At 33.9% G+C, this 20,386-nt stretch overlaps 1 protein-coding gene across 2 annotated transcripts in view; it reads left to right on the forward strand.

The window, feature by feature from the left end:
* Nucleotides 1-19,984: 19,984 nt before the first annotated feature.
* The window catches only part of bark (C-type lectin domain-containing protein bark beetle), a 77,898-nt gene continuing 77,496 nt past the window's right edge, over nt 19,985-20,386 (forward strand). For both annotated transcript variants that reach the window (XM_073971263.1, XM_073971265.1), the window contains exon 1: nt 19,985-20,215. The gene's annotated coding sequence lies outside the window, so the exon portion shown is untranslated. The remainder of the gene's footprint in view (nt 20,216-20,386) is intronic.

Here is a 20,386-nt window from a genome sequence, read left to right on the forward strand (position 1 = left end):
TTTGGAAGTTGGGGTTTACAAATTCCAACTCGTGAAATTTTTGGAAGTTGGGGTTTACAAACCCCAACTCGTGAAATTTTTGGAAGTTGGAGTTTAAAAACCCCAACTCGTGAAATTTTTGGAAGTTGGTGTTTAAATTTTGAAATTTTTGGAAGTTGAGGTTTAAAAAAAATTCCACGAGTTGGGGTTTAAAAAAATCACGATTTGGGGCTTAAGAAATGCCACGAGTAGGGGGTTTCAAAAAATTCCGCGAGTTGGGGATAAAAAAAATTCCACGAGTTAAGACTTAAAAACAATTTCCCAAAGTGGGGTTTAAAATATACTTTAGAAAATTCGACGAGTTGGGGTTTAAAAAGAATTCCACGAGTTGGGGTTGAAAAAAAATTCTACGAGTTGGGGTTTAAAAAAATTCCACTAGTTTAAAAAAATTCAAGGATTTGGGGTTTAAAACAATTCCACGAGTTGGAGTTTAAAAAATTCCACAGTTGGGGTTTAAAAAAATTCCACAAGTTGGGGTTTAAAAAAAATTCCACGAGTTGGGGTTTAAAAAGAATTCCACGAGTTGGGGTTCAGAAAAAATTCCACGAGTTAGGGTTTAAAATATACTTTTAAAAATTCAACGATTTGGAGTTTAAATTACGATTTAAAAAATTTCCCGATTTGCGGATTACAATTTTCTTTCTGATTCAATTCTTCAAAACTATGTCCATAAAATTAATCCAATTCCCGGCAAAACTCTTCAAATTGCAATATCCACATCAATCCTAAATATACTTCTCAACAACTTGATTAGTCATTAAGTTAATGAAATAAGACATGTGGGGATTTTCTGTTTCTTATAATCGACTCCTTGGAAACGTTTATGGTGCGTTTTGGCATGGCACGTTCGAAAGTGGTTGCACGTAAATTGACTTCATCACAACTTTTTTAGCTGGAATAGCGCTTGGAATGTTTTCACTATATTAGTGGTTGCATACAAAATTTAATCGGGGGAGGGGTATACGTTTAGTGTCACTCCGTGTTTTTGTTTTGTTAACCGCTAACCTCCAAACGGACTTGCACGCCTAGCTAAGCAACAAATTAACCCAACCACAAGATGACTATCATCCCAACCGCCGCTCCTCCAATCATTTATGAGCACTTCACTGCGAGCTCACATTGCTTGTCAAATGCGTGCAATGCATATTTAATGAGATTACAAATAAAAAAAGAGAAGCCCTTTCCTCTCAATAGCCACCTCTTTATCATGGAAATGAATTCATTTGTTAATTTTTTTAAATTTGAATAAAACCAACAACAAAAATCTGCGTAATATAAAATTTCAGGAAAACAAAAGAAGGAAAAAAATCACAACATAAAAATGAAGTCATAAAATATGATTAATTCTGTCGTCTGCAGTGGGAGAATTTTGTTAAAAAATATGATTTCTATCGGAATATAGTATGCAGTTTTTGGTATTCAAAACATGAGCTACTACTTCATTTCTGTCGTAGACAATTTGTGATTGAGTTGTCAATGCACCTGATAAATGTTGGAATCTGAAGAAATGCAAGTGGATTAGAATGAATTAAGATTTTTTTTTTTTTTTTTTTTTTTTTTTTTTTTTTTTTTTTTTTTTATGTTGTATTATAGTTGACCTTTGGACTTATTATTCTTGGAGTTTTGGTTTGGCTTGAGGTCATGCAAAACATAAAAACAACCATTTGTAGTTGGTTTTAATGTATCACTTTATTTTACCGATATTTCGATCGTCCTCGACGATCATCATCAGGGTTTTTGACTTTAAATAGAAAAAACAATAACATATTGTTACATAAAAAATTTTTAAATAACAAAAATATATAAATTTAGCAATAATTACATTTTGTTGTTTTACGTTAATAAATTGGCGAAAATTCTACTTCCACTCATGTTCTAAGGTATTTTCCAACTGAAGAATTTCTGTGTTTCTCAATAGTGCTTCGGTAGATTTGAGCACAATTCTCAGTATCTGTCTTGTAATTAATGCGATATTTTGATGGTACATTAATGATGTGGAGCATTTCCAACATATATCGCCGTCTGTAGTTATTTTCTTGTGACAGTATTTGTACATCATTTAAGTCAGGTGTGTGTCCTGTTACTGCACAGTGTGCTGCTAGTGCAGTTTTTTGTTCTATAGGTTTGCTCTTTATTCTTTGGTCAGATTTATGCCCACTTAACCTTGTTTTTAATTTTGTTTTGGTTGTCCCGACGTAAACCTTTTCGCATGTATTAGAAATATCGCCATTACATTTGATCTTGTAAACGACGTTCGATTTTTCTTCGTTTGGAATTTTCGCCTTTGTGCGGCTGAAAAAGTTGTTGTTGGTATTGTTGCTTTTCAATGCAATTTGGTATTTTTCTCTGCTGTATAGATTTGAATTCGAGAAACGTTCAGAGAAACCTGGCACATACGTTGCTCTCTTGTAAATCTTCTCTGATTTTTGTTCTGTGTGACAAATTTTATTGGTTTTAGCCTGCTTTATTAATTCATTGATAGTCTTTTTTGGGAAGTCATTCATGGCCAGAATCTTCCTTATTTTGATTTCATTACTCGCGTGGAATTTACTATCACTTATATTGAGTACTCTGCGTATGAAATTTGTAGCAGTATTTATTTTTATGCGTCGTGGGTGTTTTGAATTAAAGTTTATAATTCTTCCCGACGCAGTTGGTTTTTGATACCAATCTAGCAACAGTATATTTCCTTGTCTAATTACAAGTGAGTCAAGATATGGTAACTTATTATTTTTCTCAGCCTCCATTGTGAAACGTAGCTGCTGATTATATGAATTTAAAAGGCTGAGGGTAGCGTCAACTTCATCCCTTTTCACAATGCAAAATATGTCATCGACATACTTCGTCAGAATCCTTGGTTTTGTAGTCAATTTTTGCATGGTTTCGTCAAGTAATTTTTCCATGATTATATCCGCGATTATTGGGGATATTGGTGAACCCATTGGCATGCCTTTTAATTGTTCGTAAATTTTGCCATTATATAGGAAGTAACGCGAGTCCTTAATACATACGGTTAGTATATCTATAAATAAATGCATTGGAATTTGTGTGTGTTCCTTAATTATATTCCACTTTTCTTTTATTGCATTGATCGCAAGGTTTATTGGCACACTGGGGAATAGAGAAACAACATCGAAGGAAATCAACATTTCGTCGTCATCTATAAATTGTTGGTTGACCAAAGACTTGAATTCACATGCATCTTTTATATTGTATTTTGAGTCTTTTGTCAAAGACTTCAAAATATTGGCCATGTATTTTGATAGCTCATATGATGGTGAATTTATAAAGGAGCAAATAGGACGTAATGGAGTCCCGTCCTTGTGAATTTTCGGTAGTCCATAGATTTTTGGGACTACCGAAGTCCTGTTTATGAGTTTATTTTTGTCATCAACCTTACAAGAAAAGTGCAACAAATTAATCATGCAACTGTTCGAATTGAAAGTCATTAATGAAAATGACAAAAATAAACTCATAAACAGGACTTCGGTAGTCCCAAAAATCTATGGACTACCGAAAATTCACAAGGACGGGACTCCATTACGTCCTATTTGCTCCTTTATAAATTCACCATCATATGAGCTATCAAAATACATGGCCAATATTTTGAAGTCTTTGACAAAAGACTCAAAATACAATATAAAAGATGCATGTGAATTCAAGTCTTTGGTCAACCAACAATTTATAGATGACGACGAAATGTTGATTTCCTTCGATGTTGTTTCTCTATTCCCCAGTGTGCCAATAAACCTTGCGATCAATGCAATAAAAGAAAAGTGGAATATAATTAAGGAACACACACAAATTCCAATGCATTTATTTATAGATATACTAACCGTATGTATTAAGGACTCGCGTTACTTCCTATATAATGGCAAAATTTACGAACAATTAAAAGGCATGCCAATGGGTTCACCAATATCCCCAATAATCGCGGATATAATCATGGAAAAATTACTTGACGAAACCATGCAAAAATTGACTACAAAACCAAGGATTCTGACGAAGTATGTCGATGACATATTTTGCATTGTGAAAAGGGATGAAGTTGACGCTACCCTCAGCCTTTTAAATTCATATAATCAGCAGCTACGTTTCACAATGGAGGCTGAGAAAAATAATAAGTTACCATATCTTGACTCACTTGTAATTAGACAAGGAAATATACTGTTGCTAGATTGGTATCAAAAACCAACTGCGTCGGGAAGAATTATAAACTTTAATTCAAAACACCCACGACGCATAAAAATAAATACTGCTACAAATTTCATACGCAGAGTACTCAATATAAGTGATAGTAAATTCCACGCGAGTAATGAAATCAAAATAAGGAAGATTCTGGCCATGAATGACTTCCCAAAAAAGACTATCAATGAATTAATAAAGCAGGCTAAAACCAATAAAATTTGTCACACAGAACAAAAATCAGAGAAGATTTACAAGAGAGCAACGTATGTGCCAGGTTTCTCTGAACGTTTCTCGAATTCAAATCTATACAGCAGAGAAAAATACCAAATTGCATTGAAAAGCAACAATACCAACAACAACTTTTTCAGCCGCACAAAGGCGAAAATTCCAAACGAAGAAAAATCGAACGTCGTTTACAAGATCAAATGTAATGGCGATATTTCTAATACATGCGAAAAGGTTTACGTCGGGACAACCAAAACAAAATTAAAAACAAGGTTAAGTGGGCATAAATCTGACCAAAGAATAAAGAGCAAACCTATAGAACAAAAAACTGCACTAGCAGCACACTGTGCAGTAACAGGACACACACCTGACTTAAATGATGTACAAATACTGTCACAAGAAAATAACTACAGACGGCGATATATGTTGGAAATGCTCCACATCATTAATGTACCATCAAAATATCGCATTAATTACAAGACAGATACTGAGAATTGTGCTCAAATCTACCGAAGCACTATTGAGAAACACAGAAATTCTTCAGTTGGAAAATACCTTAGAACATGAGTGGAAGTAGAATTTTCGCCAATTTATTAACGTAAAACAACAAAATGTAATTATTGCTAAATTTATATATTTTTGTTATTTAAAAATTTTTTATGTAACAATATGTTATTGTTTTTTCTATTTAAAGTCAAAAACCCTGATGATGATCGTCGAGGACGATCGAAATATCGGTAAAATAAAGTGATACATTAAAACCAACTACAAATGGTTGTTTTTATGTTTTGCATGACCTCAAGCCAAACCAAAACTCCAAGAATAATAAGTCCAAAGGTCAACTATAATACAACATAAATTAAAGCACGGACGGCACGCCGCAAAATTAAAACAATCAACATGAAATTATACAAAAATTTAAAACAAAAATATGACGATGATACGAGGAAAATCATCAAGCAATATACAAAATGTAACAGGCAATCAGCATGCCTAAAATCAACGACAACTTTTCTCATCAAATGCAGAGAAAAAGGTATAGTACCCAACTTCATTACTAACTCAACAAAAAACACCCACACCATGTTCAAAATTAACAATACAATACCAACAAATATAAGGACAACATTAGATACCCTCACATACAATTTCCACACAAAAGTTCTCAAACTTCTCATACAAGAGAAACACAGACAATCATATATGGCAATGGAGAGCTTAAAGATCGCCAAAGATAAACTCGCCAACCTTTTGCATAGAGAAGATTTCACACTTTTCACAGAGAGTGAAAACATCATCACTCAAACAGAAAGCCAAAAACACAAAACAACTCATATCAACAAGTTAGAAAAATTAAAACAACAACAACATCGGGAACTCATCACACAACACAAAAGAGAATGGTTCGTCAACATAACCAACACCAACATACCCACCAATGTGGAGTGGTTGCTTTCGTTGGGACCAAAATTCGCACTCCCAACAACAAAGACAACTTTCCCACTGTTCAATGTTATTGCTGAGGGAGAAGATTGTATCCAGACTCTAGAGAGTAGAGAACAACAGGAGAATGCGAGAATGAACTTTGTAACTCTAATTAACGACCACATGCGTAACATCAAATTGAGCAAAAGAGATCGCTTTGTTTTAAGTACAGTGGTGCAAACTAACAAGTTTCTCAAGGAAAATAAGGATATATTAATCCTAAACTCAGATAAGGGTGGAAAAACGGTTGCAATGCTTAAAAGCGAATACGAGTTAAAAATGCAACAATTACTAAGTGATATGTGCACATACAAACGCATTAGAAAAGATCCCACATCAACCTTACAAGAAAAGTGCAACAAATTAATCATGCAACTGTTCGAATTGAAAGTCATTAATGAAAATGACAAAAATAAACTCATAAACAGGACTTCGGTAGTCCCAAAAATCTATGGACTACCGAAAATTCACAAGGACGGGACTCCATTACGTCCTATTTGCTCCTTTATAAATTCACCATCATATGAGCTATCAAAATACATGGCCAATATTTTGAAGTCTTTGACAAAAGACTCAAAATACAATATAAAAGATGCATGTGAATTCAAGTCTTTGGTCAACCAACAATTTATAGATGACGACGAAATGTTGATTTCCTTCGATGTTGTTTCTCTATTCCCCAGTGTGCCAATAAACCTTGCGATCAATGCAATAAAAGAAAAGTGGAATATAATTAAGGAACACACACAAATTCCAATGCATTTATTTATAGATATACTAACCGTATGTATTAAGGACTCGCGTTACTTCCTATATAATGGCAAAATTTACGAACAATTAAAAGGCATGCCAATGGGTTCACCAATATCCCCAATAATCGCGGATATAATCATGGAAAAATTACTTGACGAAACCATGCAAAAATTGACTACAAAACCAAGGATTCTGACGAAGTATGTCGATGACATATTTTGCATTGTGAAAAGGGATGAAGTTGACGCTACCCTCAGCCTTTTAAATTCATATAATCAGCAGCTACGTTTCACAATGGAGGCTGAGAAAAATAATAAGTTACCATATCTTGACTCACTTGTAATTAGACAAGGAAATATACTGTTGCTAGATTGGTATCAAAAACCAACTGCGTCGGGAAGAATTATAAACTTTAATTCAAAACACCCACGACGCATAAAAATAAATACTGCTACAAATTTCATACGCAGAGTACTCAATATAAGTGATAGTAAATTCCACGCGAGTAATGAAATCAAAATAAGGAAGATTCTGGCCATGAATGACTTCCCAAAAAAGACTATCAATGAATTAATAAAGCAGGCTAAAACCAATAAAATTTGTCACACAGAACAAAAATCAGAGAAGATTTACAAGAGAGCAACGTATGTGCCAGGTTTCTCTGAACGTTTCTCGAATTCAAATCTATACAGCAGAGAAAAATACCAAATTGCATTGAAAAGCAACAATACCAACAACAACTTTTTCAGCCGCACAAAGGCGAAAATTCCAAACGAAGAAAAATCGAACGTCGTTTACAAGATCAAATGTAATGGCGATATTTCTAATACATGCGAAAAGGTTTACGTCGGGACAACCAAAACAAAATTAAAAACAAGGTTAAGTGGGCATAAATCTGACCAAAGAATAAAGAGCAAACCTATAGAACAAAAAACTGCACTAGCAGCACACTGTGCAGTAACAGGACACACACCTGACTTAAATGATGTACAAATACTGTCACAAGAAAATAACTACAGACGGCGATATATGTTGGAAATGCTCCACATCATTAATGTACCATCAAAATATCGCATTAATTACAAGACAGATACTGAGAATTGTGCTCAAATCTACCGAAGCACTATTGAGAAACACAGAAATTCTTCAGTTGGAAAATACCTTAGAACATGAGTGGAAGTAGAATTTTCGCCAATTTATTAACGTAAAACAACAAAATGTAATTATTGCTAAATTTATATATTTTTGTTATTTAAAAATTTTTTATGTAACAATATGTTATTGTTTTTTCTATTTAAAGTCAAAAACCCTGATGATGATCGTCGAGGACGATCGAAATATCGGTAAAATAAAGTGATACATTAAAACCAACTACAAATGGTTGTTTTTATGTTTTGCATGACCTCAAGCCAAACCAAAACTCCAAGAATAATAAGTCCAAAGGTCAACTATAATACAACATAAATTAAAGCACGGACGGCACGCCGCAAAATTAAAACAATCAACATGAAATTATACAAAAATTTAAAACAAAAATATGACGATGATACGAGGAAAATCATCAAGCAATATACAAAATGTAACAGGCAATCAGCATGCCTAAAATCAACGACAACTTTTCTCATCAAATGCAGAGAAAAAGGTATAGTACCCAACTTCATTACTAACTCAACAAAAAACACCCACACCATGTTCAAAATTAACAATACAATACCAACAAATATAAGGACAACATTAGATACCCTCACATACAATTTCCACACAAAAGTTCTCAAACTTCTCATACAAGAGAAACACAGACAATCATATATGGCAATGGAGAGCTTAAAGATCGCCAAAGATAAACTCGCCAACCTTTTGCATAGAGAAGATTTCACACTTTTCACAGAGAGTGAAAACATCATCACTCAAACAGAAAGCCAAAAACACAAAACAACTCATATCAACAAGTTAGAAAAATTAAAACAACAACAACATCGGGAACTCATCACACAACACAAAAGAGAATGGTTCGTCAACATAACCAACACCAACATACCCACCAATGTGGAGTGGTTGCTTTCGTTGGGACCAAAATTCGCACTCCCAACAACAAAGACAACTTTCCCACTGTTCAATGTTATTGCTGAGGGAGAAGATTGTATCCAGACTCTAGAGAGTAGAGAACAACAGGAGAATGCGAGAATGAACTTTGTAACTCTAATTAACGACCACATGCGTAACATCAAATTGAGCAAAAGAGATCGCTTTGTTTTAAGTACAGTGGTGCAAACTAACAAGTTTCTCAAGGAAAATAAGGATATATTAATCCTAAACTCAGATAAGGGTGGAAAAACGGTTGCAATGCTTAAAAGCGAATACGAGTTAAAAATGCAACAATTACTAAGTGATATGTGCACATACAAACGCATTAGAAAAGATCCCACATCAACCTTACAAGAAAAGTGCAACAAATTAATCATGCAACTGTTCGAATTGAAAGTCATTAATGAAAATGACAAAAATAAACTCATAAACAGGACTTCGGTAGTCCCAAAAATCTATGGACTACCGAAAATTCACAAGGACGGGACTCCATTACGTCCTATTTGCTCCTTTATAAATTCACCATCATATGAGCTATCAAAATACATGGCCAATATTTTGAAGTCTTTGACAAAAGACTCAAAATACAATATAAAAGATGCATGTGAATTCAAGTCTTTGGTCAACCAACAATTTATAGATGACGACGAAATGTTGATTTCCTTCGATGTTGTTTCTCTATTCCCCAGTGTGCCAATAAACCTTGCGATCAATGCAATAAAAGAAAAGTGGAATATAATTAAGGAACACACACAAATTCCAATGCATTTATTTATAGATATACTAACCGTATGTATTAAGGACTCGCGTTACTTCCTATATAATGGCAAAATTTACGAACAATTAAAAGGCATGCCAATGGGTTCACCAATATCCCCAATAATCGCGGATATAATCATGGAAAAATTACTTGACGAAACCATGCAAAAATTGACTACAAAACCAAGGATTCTGACGAAGTATGTCGATGACATATTTTGCATTGTGAAAAGGGATGAAGTTGACGCTACCCTCAGCCTTTTAAATTCATATAATCAGCAGCTACGTTTCACAATGGAGGCTGAGAAAAATAATAAGTTACCATATCTTGACTCACTTGTAATTAGACAAGGAAATATACTGTTGCTAGATTGGTATCAAAAACCAACTGCGTCGGGAAGAATTATAAACTTTAATTCAAAACACCCACGACGCATAAAAATAAATACTGCTACAAATTTCATACGCAGAGTACTCAATATAAGTGATAGTAAATTCCACGCGAGTAATGAAATCAAAATAAGGAAGATTCTGGCCATGAATGACTTCCCAAAAAAGACTATCAATGAATTAATAAAGCAGGCTAAAACCAATAAAATTTGTCACACAGAACAAAAATCAGAGAAGATTTACAAGAGAGCAACGTATGTGCCAGGTTTCTCTGAACGTTTCTCGAATTCAAATCTATACAGCAGAGAAAAATACCAAATTGCATTGAAAAGCAACAATACCAACAACAACTTTTTCAGCCGCACAAAGGCGAAAATTCCAAACGAAGAAAAATCGAACGTCGTTTACAAGATCAAATGTAATGGCGATATTTCTAATACATGCGAAAAGGTTTACGTCGGGACAACCAAAACAAAATTAAAAACAAGGTTAAGTGGGCATAAATCTGACCAAAGAATAAAGAGCAAACCTATAGAACAAAAAACTGCACTAGCAGCACACTGTGCAGTAACAGGACACACACCTGACTTAAATGATGTACAAATACTGTCACAAGAAAATAACTACAGACGGCGATATATGTTGGAAATGCTCCACATCATTAATGTACCATCAAAATATCGCATTAATTACAAGACAGATACTGAGAATTGTGCTCAAATCTACCGAAGCACTATTGAGAAACACAGAAATTCTTCAGTTGGAAAATACCTTAGAACATGAGTGGAAGTAGAATTTTCGCCAATTTATTAACGTAAAACAACAAAATGTAATTATTGCTAAATTTATATATTTTTGTTATTTAAAAATTTTTTATGTAACAATATGTTATTGTTTTTTCTATTTAAAGTCAAAAACCCTGATGATGATCGTCGAGGACGATCGAAATATCGGTAAAATAAAGTGATACATTAAAACCAACTACAAATGGTTGTTTTTATGTTTTGCATGACCTCAAGCCAAACCAAAACTCCAAGAATAATGAATTAAGATTTTAGAAGTGAATTTACATTGTTGAAAATATAAAACATATGTATATGGTATTTTTAAAGTATTAACTTCAAAAAATATTGATATCTCGTAGTTTCACGTTTTAGTATAACCCCCAATATAACAATCCGAGAACAGTCCTTAAACTGCAGACCTACATAAAGACTATTTTTAGACGATAGTTTTTAAAAGATTTTTTTTTAATTTTAATTTTTTAAAGAATACTTTCAGAAGATTTTTAAAGAATATTCATATATGTGGGTTTTATAAAATAGACGTGGATTTTGTACAAACATTTTAGATGTGTATTTTTTAAAGAATATTTTTAGACGTGGATTTTGTAAAAAATATTTTAGAGTGGATTTTTAAAGAATAATATAGATATGGTTTTTTAAAGAATATTTTTAGACGTGGATTTTTAAAGAATAATTTTAAAGTAGATTTTCAAAGAATAGTTGTAGACTTTGACCTTTTAACGAATATTTTTAGACATGGACTTTTAAAGAATGGACTTTTAGACGCGGAATTTTTAAAGAAAACTTTAGACGTGGATTTCTTAAGGAATATTTTCAGACGTGGGTTTTTTAAAAGATTTTTTGAAGTGGAATTTTAAGAATTTTTTATACTTGGAATTTTAAGAATTTATTTAGACAGGGAATTTTAATATTTTTTTTAGACATGGATTTTCTAAAGAATATTTTTAGACGTGGATTTTTAAAGAATAATTTTAAAGTAGATTTTCAAAGAATAATTGTAGACTTCGACTTTTTAACGAATATTTTTAGACATGGATTTTTAAAGAATATTTTTAGACGCGGAATTTTTAAAGAAAATTTTCAGACGTAGATTTGTTAAGGAATATTTTCATGCGTGGATTTTTTAAAAGATTTTTTGAAGAGAAATTTTGAGAATTTTTTAGACTTGGAATTTTAAGAATTTATTTTTTAGACATGGATTTTCTAAAGAATATTTTTAGACGTGGATTTTTTAAGGAATGTTTTTAGAAGTGGAGTTTTTAAAGAACATTTTTAAACGTGTGTTTTTTAAAGAATGTAATATATTTTCAAGTGGATTTTCAGACAGAAGAAGTGGAATTCTCAAAATTTTTTAGACTTCGATTTTTAAGAATTTGTTTAGATTGGGAATTTTAATATTTTTAGACATGGATTTTTTATACCCTCAGCCTTTAGGCTAAGAGGGTAATTACACTTTGATACGAACAAAAATGTGCCTCATCGAAATAATGGTTTTAGACCCCAAATATGTTTGTACGATATCCGTTTCAGACAATTTTGAGTAGATCTAGCAATGTCCGTCCGTCTGTCTGTCTGGTGCGCACGATAACTCTCGAACGGATCAATCGATTTTGTTCAAATTTTGGGTATCGAAATATTTTGTCCAGATTTAATTTAAGTTCGAAGATGGGCCATATAGGTCCACTCCTTCAGGTACCTCGCCCACAAATGTTCAAAAATTGTCGCCAAACTTGTGCGCACGATAACTCTCGAAGGGAGTAACCGACTTGGTCCATACTTTGCACAAAGTGAAATTGCTACCAAACTTAGAGGAGGTTCCAATATGGACTCCATCGGTCGACGCCTTCGGGTACCTCCCAGACAAAATTTTGGAAATGTTCAGTTTAGGACCTGCTCTCGAATCGTTTTGATTTTTGATGTAGCCACTTGTATTCACGGCCCTCTATACAACGGTACAAGTTTCATCAGGGGCAAGCGCATACTTCGTGGCAAAATAGCCTGAAAGGTGCAAAAAAACCCATATGACACCGTGTGCAGCATAACTCTCCGAGGGATCTGCCGATTCGGTCAAACATTTGGCCTTCGCAATATTTTGTGCAAACTTAGTTTAAGTTCGAAGATAAGCCATATCGGTCCATTCCTTCAAGTACCTCCCCCACAAAATTTGAAATAATGCAGTTTAGTGACACCTCACGAATCGTTATGAAATTTCTTGTAGCAGAATGTTCGTGCGGCCCCCGTTTCGTCATTGTAATTTTTTTCGAGGGCAAGTCCATAGTTCCCGAGATAATGGCGCATAACCTCAAAAAACGCTGCACTATGTCGTGAGTTCAAATAAACGGTGGCCAAATATAAAAGGAGTTGGCGTTGGCAGATGAATTTTGGTATAAATACTTATAGTTCACTGACAAAGTCGAGAGCAAAAAATTGGGAAGGTCGGCCACGTTTTGGGAAAGTCCCCATGCATCGGTACTTCTTAATGTTTCGGTATTTTGAATATTTTAGCTAAACTTATCAACCAAATTGGTTGAATTTCAGATGCGGGGTTTTCACTTTACAAAAAACTTTTCCGATAAAAATTATGGACATAGGTCCACGTTTTGATATAGACCCCATATAACGGTACCTCCCGATTTTCGGAATTTTGAAGATTTTACATATGTTTCACGCTCAAATACGCCGAAATTTTGCATTGAGGGTTCCCAATGGACCAAAAAACTTTTCTGATAAAAATTATGAACCTAGGTCCACGTTTTTATATAGCTCCAATAGAACGGTATCGCCCGATTTTCGATATTTTCAAGGTTTTACCCACATTAAACAACCAATGTAGCTGATATTTGGTATATAGTCTTCGCCAGGTCTTGCGAAATATTTTTACAGAGAATTGTTGGTATTGGTTCACGTTTTGATATACCCCCGTGGAACGGTACCGCCCAATTTTCGGGTTTTAGCCACATTATCCACCCAAAATTACAGAAATTTGGTGTTCAGTCTTCATATATTTTTGTGAGTTTATTGAATACATCAAAATTTTGTCTTCGAATAAGATAAATCTCCTTAAATTTTTTTTGACCGATTAATGGTCAATAAACGGAACATTTTTTGTTAAAAATCGAAATGTTGACTTTGTATTCTTTTCCTTGACGGTGTATTCTTTTTCGGAGACAAGTCCATACTTTTTGAGATAATTGCCCTGGACCCCAAAAAAATATGAGGCACCATTCTATGGGGGCTATTTCAGAACGTCGATCAATACCGACAAATTTCTGACGGAAAGTTTTTGGGCTCAAAGAAGACTAAATACCAAATTTCCTATATTTCGGTAAGAGAATGTGGCTAAAACTTAAAAATACCGAAAATCAAGAAGTACGCTTCTATGGGGATATAGGGAGACGTGGACCTATACCGATAATACTCTTATGGAATATTTTATAACTCTTGGAAGACGAAATAACGAATTTCAGCCATTTCGGTTGGATATTGACGTCACAATCTTCAGTATTACGAAAATCGGGAGGTACCGTTCTATGGAGGCTATATGAAGGCATGGACCGATACCGACAAACTTCCGGGGGAAAGTTTTATACCACCAAAGTAGACTAAGTACCAATTTTAAGCCATTTCGGTGTGATAATGAAGCTAAACCTTAAAAATACCGAAAATCGGGAGGTACCGTTCTATGGGGGCTATATGAAGGTGTGGACCGATACCGACAAAATTCTGAGGGAAAGTTGTATACCCCTACAGAAGACTACGTACGAAATTTCAGCCATTTTGGTAGGATAATGAAGCTAAAACCTTGAAAATATCGAAAATCGGGAGGTACCGTTCTATGGGGGCTATATGAAGGTGTGGACCAATACCGACAAAATTCTGGGGGAAAGTTTTATACCCCTAAAGAAGACTACGTACCAAATTTCAGCCATTTTGGTAGGATAATGAAGCTAAAACCTTAAAAATACCGAAAATCGGGAGGTACCGTTATATGGGGGCTATATGAAGGTGTGGACCGATACCGACAAAATTCTGGGGGAAAGTTTTATACCCATAAAGAAGACTACGTACCAAATTTCAGCCATTTTGGTCGGATAATGAAGCTAAAACCTTAAAAATACCGAAAATCGGGAGGTACCGTTCTATGGGGGCTATATCAAAACGTGGACCGATATATCCCATTTTCAATACCAACCATCCTGCAAGTAATAGAAACTTCTGTACCAAATGTTTACTCTCTATCTTTAAAATTGCGAGCTGTATCTTGATTTCAACAGACAGACAGACGGACGGACGGACAGACGGACATGGTCAAATTGACATAGAATTATGCTGATCAATAATATATATACTTTATAGGGTCTTCGACGAATATTTCGATGTGTTACAAACGGAATGACAAAGTTAATTATACCCTCCATATGGTGGAGGGTATAATGACGGTCTGGCTGGCTTGTGCACACGATAACTCTCAAACGGATCAACCGATTCGAACCATATTTTAGGTCTCGTAATATTTTGTCCAAACTTAGTTTATGTTCGAAGATGGGACATATCGGTCCACTCCTTCGGGTACCTTTCCCACAAAAGTTCAAAATTTGTCTGTAAAATGGTGTGAACGATAACTCTCGAAGGCAGCAATCGATTTGGTCCAAACTTTGCATATCGTATTATTCTTTCTAGATATTTATCGGGTTCGAATATGGAGTATATTGGTCCACTTCTTCGGATACATCCCACACAAAATTCGGTTAAAGTGAAGTTTAGAAGCACCTCTCGGATCATTTTGAAATTTGTTTCAGTAAGTTGTCCTTGCGGCTCCCTTTACGACGGTACATTTTTTTTTTTTTTGCTTCCTGAGATATTGGCCTTAATGTTACAAAAAGCCCTGACGGCACCAACCAAAATAGCAGATACGCAAGACAATTCTCGTGGGAGTTTCTGATTAGTGCAGACACATCATATTATTTTATCAAGTCATGTATCAGGTTGGAATATGGGCTATATCGGTCCACTCCTTGGGGTACCGCCCACACAAAATTAAAAATATTGAAGTTTAAAAGCTCCTCTCCCATCGTTTTGATTCTTTTTCAGTAGGTTGTTCAGCGGTCTCATTTTCAACGGTACAATCTTTTTCCGGAGTAAGTTAATAATGAAGTCCTGAGATAATGGTCTAAACACCAAAAGCCTCCCGGCACATACTAAAATGGCTATTGTGCAAGATAACTCTAAAACATTTTCAAAAATTTCTTTTAAACTTAGTTTAACGTAATTTAATATTTTGAGTCCTTTATGAAGAAGTATAGCCACACATTACGGTACATACAGGTTTTAAAGCAATACAAAATCAATATGTTTATTTAAAAAAACCACGTTTGTAGTCCTTAATATTTTAAAAAAATTATTTTAAATAAAAATAGGTAAAACAACTTTTTAAGTTAAACGGTTTTATGTTAAACATACATTGCAATGTTTAAGATAAATGTACTAAAAAACAAAAAATAATAAAATAGATACAGTCGTGGGAATTATAAACATATGCATAGACTAGACTAGAATAAAACCGTGGGCGCGTCAATTTTCTACAATCGTTGATTAAAATGTTTGTTTTGTAATGTAACACTATAATTAGGCAGTTGTTCAACCGACAACGATGGACGTGTGATAAGTAGGGCTAGAATGTGGAAACAAGCTAGCAAGCTCGATTATAAGCGAGTTTTAGGGTTTCATAGTGGAGAGCGAGTAGTACTTTGTCGATTAAAGACAAACTACGAGCAGGGAAACGATTCCTCGCCAGGCAGCAGTATGAATGTCCAACGATAACCTAGTTAAAACATCTCATTTATTTACATGGAGTGTATAACTATTGGAATTTCCATGAGCAAGAAAATAGTAAGTAATTTCCTCACCGTCTGCGGGCCAACTGCCTAACGACGAATTAAACGATTCTTCTATCGCACATTAAGTCGATAATTTGTAGACAATTGACGTGCCCCACGGTTTTATTTTAGTCTAGTCTATGCATATGTTTATAATTCCCACGACTGTATCTATTTTATTATTTTTTGGTTTTTAGTACATTTATCTTAAACATTGCAATGTATGTTTAACATAAAACCGTTTAACTTAAAAAGTTTTTTTTACCTATTTTTATTTTCTAGTTTTTAGTTTTTCGCATTCTGTTTAATTAATTTAGTGCTTCATTATTGCAAGGTTTCTTGTCCGTTAGTTTATTGCAGTCCAATTCCTCTATGTGTAGTCCCTGCAAAGATCTTACTCTACTAAGAGCCACGTAGGCTTGACCTTCTTCAAACAGTTTCGCACCTAAGTATACGACTGCGTGATCCACAGTGCTGCCCTGCATTTTATGTATTGTAGAAGCCCATGATAGTATTAAAGGCAACACACATCTGTGTGTATCGCTCCCGTTGTTTTGTTAAGCTGGCTTCATATTCTTCAGGCGTTTCTGACGCTATCATCTGTGTGTATCGCTCACGTTGCTTTGTTAAACTGGCTTCATATTCTTCAGGCGTTTCTGACGCCGTCATTTGTGTATAGCGCTGACGTTGCTTTTTTAACCGGGACTCATATTGCTCAGGTGTTTTTGACGCTAATTGTTCCCGTCGTTTCTGTAATCGACTATTTCTACCACCTTCACTTTCTTTAGCTCGTTTTGCTTTATACTTTTCTTTCGCTTTTGAAGCCTTCGTTTACGTTGTGTTGCAGTTTCTTTTTTATTTGTGTTTGTATTTTTTATATTTTTTTACCATTTTGTTCCCCCGAGTAATGGACATTTAAACGGTCGACCCCCTAGAGGTCCAATAAAGGTGCATGGCTATGTACAACAAGATGCGCCTGAGTCTTGAGGGGAAAACGCTAACGACATATAATTTTTATCCACCCTAATGCCATACAGTTCTCGACGCGTTTTAACCTTTCACCTTAACTTGGGTGGTGTACCGCTAACGACGTATAATTTTTAGCCACCCTAACGCCACACAGTCCTCAACACGATAAAAAATCTTGACTTGGGTGGTGGATTCAGGGTGGATTAATCAGATACCTAAATAACAGATTCAATTTCTAAATTTAAATCTTAATTATACGCCATTTAGTGGCTGCGCCCATCTTAAATATTGAGGTTGTATAGTACACTGTATTCTTCTTGTCAAGCCCTTTTATTTGATGCCCATATTGGTGGGATTGATAAAAAATTGTTATCAGCCATTTTGCAGCGGCCGCCATCTTGGATTTCAATTTTTTATAGTATATTGTATTCTGCTTGTTGAGCCCTTTCATTTGATACCCATATTGATGCGATTGATAAAACCTACGTTATCCGCCATTTTGTAGCGGCGGTCATCTTGAATTTATAATGATAATGAATAAACATAATTGTATTGTCACCAAAATCCAAAGTGTATACAAAATTTCAGATTAATCGGTTGTCAGGAAGAGGGTGAAATTTGAATTACTAAATTTGACCCAAGAATAAAACAAACGGGGTGAGCTAAATAAACCCATTTAAAAACCACGTTTGTAGTCCTTAATATTTTAAAAAATTATTTAAAAAAATCCACGTTTGTAGTCCTTAATATAGAATATTGGGGAAAACAAACGTGGATTTTTTAATGAATATTTTTAGACGAATATTGGGGACTACAAACGTGGATTTTTTAAAGAATTTTTTAAAAAATTAAGGACTATAAACGTGGATTTTTTAAAATATTAAGGACTACAAACGTGGATTTTTTAAAGAATTTTTTAAAATATTAAGGACTACAAACGTGGATTTTTTTAAAATATTAAGGACTACAAACGTGGATTTTTTAAATAATTTTTTAAAGTATTAAGGACTACAAACGTGTTTTTTTTTAAATAATTTTTTAAAATATTAAGGACTACAAACGTGGATTTTTTAAAGAATTTTTTAAAATATTAAGGATTACAAACGTGGATTTTTTTAAAATATTAAGGACTACAAACGTGGATTTTTTAAATAATTTTTTAAAATATTAAGGACTACAAACGTGGATTTTTTAAAGAATTTTTTAAAATATTAAGGACTACAAACGTGGATTTTTTAAAGAATTTTTTAGAATATTGGGGACTACTCACGTGGATATTTAAAGAATTTTTTAGAATATTGGGGACTACTCACGTGGATATTTAAAGAATTTTTTAGAACGTGGATTCTTAAACAATTTTTTCAAAATATTGGGGACTAAAAGCTTGGATATTTAAGTAATTTTTAGAACATTAGGGACTACAAACGTGTATTTTTTAAAGAATACTTTAGAATATTGAAGGATACAAACGTCGTTTTTTTAAAGATTTTTTGGAATATTTTTTTGGACTACAAACGTGGATTTTTAAAGAATTTTTGGGGACTACAAATATGGATTTTTTAAATAATTTTTTAAAATATTGGGTACTACAAACGTAGGCTTTTAAAGAATTGTTTTGAATATTGGGGACTACAAACGTGGATTTTTAAAGAATTTTTTAAAATATTGGGGACAACAAACGTGGATTTTGTAATGAATATTTTTAGACGAATATTGGCGGCTACAGACGTGGATTTTTTAATGAATATTTTTAGAAGAATATTGACGCCTACAAAAGTGAATTTTTAATGAATATTTTTAGACGAATGTTGACGGCTACAGACGTGGATTTTTAGCGAATATTTGTTGGGAAATATTGGGGGATATAAACGTAGATTTTCAAAGAACATAAACGTGGATTTCTTAAGAATATTTTTAAACGAATTTTGGAGGATAACAATTTAAATATTTAAAGAATATTTTTAGACAATTTTTTTTATTTTAATTATTTTTTGTAACAGACTTCCGTTGGCAATTTTGAAAATTGCCAACCATTCATCCACAGAAAATACTGAACAAATCCCAAAACGAAATGTCAACAAAACACAGCCTGCCAAAACTTAACCTCAAAAACAAAGCACAACTGTCAACATAAAGCTAAATGTCATGAATAAAAGCCAAGTTAATAACAAAGTTGTGAACAAAACAAACGAAAGAAGAAAAAACGGTTAAACAAATTTCATATCAGGCTAAACAAAAACACATGCCTGTGTGCCCGTATGTCATCGCACCACACATACGCACAATGGCACCGCCATGCTAGTGGAGAAAGCTTTTTGGCTCTCTTTTTGGGGGAGAACATGATAACTTCACGAGTGTGTTGTGGCGTATGGATGGTTGGTTGGTTGGAGTGTCAATTGTTCGGTTAGCTTTTCTCAGAAATTAAACGACTGTAAGCTTGAGCGGTTGGCTAATACGGATTGTAAAGAACGACGGAACAAAAAATTGTTTAGCGTCTCGCGGGGTGTCTTCTTAACTTGTTGAATACAACCAACTAACCAATACTATTGCCAAAGTTACACACAGACGTTACTTTATACGTCTTCTTCTTGTTCGGCCAAATGGTGCTACGTTAAAAGATCGTCGTCGTGTGTGATAAATGTGAGTGTGTTTGTATAAAATTGTTAATGCAATGGTGACAAGTAATCCAACTGACCGCGCCTAAGTTTATAGAAAATCTTAAAAAATCGCTTGAAAATTTAAGAATTTTTAAAAAATGTTATGAAAATTTGCAAATTTATTAGAAAATGTATTGGAAAGTTATAAAATTTC

The sequence above is a fragment of the Musca autumnalis genome, unplaced genomic scaffold, assembly GCF_047663935.1.
Source record: "Musca autumnalis isolate F117 unplaced genomic scaffold, ASM4766393v1 scaffold_2, whole genome shotgun sequence".
Taxonomy (NCBI): Eukaryota; Metazoa; Arthropoda; class Insecta; order Diptera; family Muscidae; genus Musca; species Musca autumnalis.